Here is a 2,814-nt window from a genome sequence, read left to right as displayed (position 1 = left end):
AAAATACACATAAGGAAGGAGAGCGAAAATGTTTATATGGTGTGGGGAGCATTGGCACACACCCACGACCGACCTTACATATTGTGGCAAGCTTGGGCGGAGGTTGCTGGCCGACCAACAATAAACAAGGCAAGTGCGATGTTGTAAGGGCATTCAACATATGGTGGGCAAGTCGGCTTGGGCCGCTCGACTCGCCCTACCATCCATAAATATACAACGAAGGTTGAAGGCATTTGGAAGAATGAACTTGATGATCATTCGGTGATGCGAAGAGGGAGAAGTGCGAGGTGTAGGTCGCAAAAGAGGTGTAGCAAGTTAATGCGCTCGCTCTTGGGCAAAGGCACACGGTAGCACAGTTTCGTATCTCGGGTGAGGGCGCGGGTGAAGGCGCCCGGTGTTCGGGTGAAGGCATGGGTGGAGACTCGGGTGAGTCGCTCGCCCATCATGCAAGACCAAACGCAGTGGAAGTAAACGAAGGTGTCTTCGAGGACTTGGGTAAGTCGCTCGCCCACCGTGCGAAGTGTGAAGGGTGACTTGGGTGAGGTCGCTCGCCCGTCGAAACAAAGTTCGGTTAAGGAGTCGGTTGGCAGCTCGTGTGAGGGTGCGCCTGCCCATCTCGGGCAAGGAACTTTGGTTGTCACACGAAGGTGTGGAAAGTTGTAAATTTGGCTAAGTATGAAACTTGGTGTTTCCTAAGTATACTTGTAAAGCTTTGTAAACATTGTAAAGTTGAATGATATATTATATTCGGGCAGACTCATTGTTCAGGGATTTGCCCCTCCCTTTATACTGTGCAACTGTGTTCTCTTGTATAATTGCTGATGATAATGAATGTGTATGGGCGTTCATTGGTATAAAAGAAACATAATAATTACTTGGTTGAGAAACACAAACTAAGTAGGACTAATGGTTAGGCGTAGTCCATGAACACAAGTATTGATGAAAAGAAAGTGTTCAGTGGTGCCGCACCTTGCTAAGAGCGGTTGAAAGACTGCCGTCGGCCTAAGGGTGTGACAGGCCGGGTGGTGGCTATTTGATTTTGAGAATGGAATAGCGACTTCTCGGCCACCCCCATGGGCGGTTGGGCGGTGGCTATTTGATTCTCGGAATCGGATAGCCACCACTTAACCGCCTGTGGGGATGGCCGGGTGCTGGTTATCTAATTCTCAGAATTGGATAGCCATCGCCCGTGTGCCACGGGCGGCCGAGCGGTGGCTATCCAATTCTGAGAATTAGATAACCACCACCCGGCCACCCCCACAGGTGGTTGAGTGGTGGCTATCCGATTCCGAGAATCAGATAACCACCACCTGGCCACCTCCACAGGCGGCTGAGTAGTGGCTATCCGATAGCCACAGCCTAGCCGCTCGTGGGGGTGGTGGCCGATAAAATTGTTTTTTTTAATAATTTTTTTTTTTTGTTTTTCTGTTTTTAAATACAATAAACATATTTAACAAAATTTAATTTTTATTAAAAAAAACAATTTTATTGGCCACTGTCCCCACAAGCTGCCGGACGGTGGCTATTTGATTCTGAGAATTGAATAGCCACTTCCCAGCCACCCCCACGGCCGGTCAAGCGGTGGCTATCCGATTCTGAGAATCAGATAACCACCATCCAGTGACCCCCACATGCGGCTGAGTGGTGGCTATCCGATTCCGAGAATCAGATCGCCACCACCCAACCGCCTGTGGGGGTGGTTGGGAAGTGGCTATTCAATTCTCGGAATCAAATAGCCATCGCTTGGCCGCTCGTGGGGGCGGTGGCCGATAAAATTGTTTTTTTTTAAATAAAAAATAAATTTTGTTAAATATGTTTATTGTATTTAAAAAACCCAAAATTTATTTTTTATTAAAAAAAACAATTTTATTGGCCATCGTCTTCACGAGTGGTTGTGCAGTGGCTATCAAATAGCCACCACTCAGGCGCCTGTGGGGGTGGCCAGGTGGTGATTATCTAATTCTCGGAATTGGATAGTCACCAATCCGCTGCCTGTGGGGGCGGCCGAGTGGTGGTTATCTGATTCTCAGAATCGGATAGCCATCGCTTGGCCGCCCCCACGTGGTGATTATCTAATTCTCGGAATTGGATAGTCACCAATCCGCTGCCTGTGGGGGCGGCCGGGTGGTGGTTATCTGATTCTCAGAATCGGATAGCAACCGCTCGGCCGCCCCCACGGGCGGCCGAGCGGTTGCTATCCGATTCTGAGAATCAGATAACCACCACCCGGCCACCCCTACAGGCAGCTGAGTGGCGGTTATCTGATTTCGAAAATCAGATAGTCAACGCCCAACCGCCCGTGGGGGTGGCCAAGAAGTGGCTATTCGATTCTCAGAATCAAATAGCCACCATCCGGCCACTTATGGGGGCGGTGGCCGCTAAAATTGTTTTTTTAATAAAAAATAAATTTTATTAAATATGTTTATTATATATATATATATATATTTTAAATATTTATTTTTTTAATTTTATATATATTTGTAAAATATATATATTTTAAATGTTATTTTAAAAAATATCAAAAATATATTTAGTTTTTTAAATTTTTATGTTTTTTTTGTTTTTATTTTATTTTAAATCCAAATTTTAATTCATTTTCAAATCCAAATTTTAAATTTTTTAATATAAAATTTGAAATATATGTGTGTATTTTTTTTTTTTTAAATCAATATATATATATATATATATATATATTTTAATTTTAAATGTTTTTTATTTTATTTTTTAATTTGAAAATATATATCTATATATATATATATATATATTTTAATTGTTTTTTGGTTTTTTATTTTATTTTTAATTTCAGCATATTTT

This window comes from Pinus tabuliformis, chromosome 3_2 (genome assembly GCF_031772625.1).
Source record: "Pinus tabuliformis cultivar Carrire ecotype Pingquan chromosome 3_2, CPIR1, whole genome shotgun sequence".
Classification (NCBI taxonomy): domain Eukaryota; kingdom Viridiplantae; phylum Streptophyta; class Pinopsida; order Pinales; family Pinaceae; genus Pinus; species Pinus tabuliformis.
Note: the sequence above shows the minus strand (reverse complement) of the source record.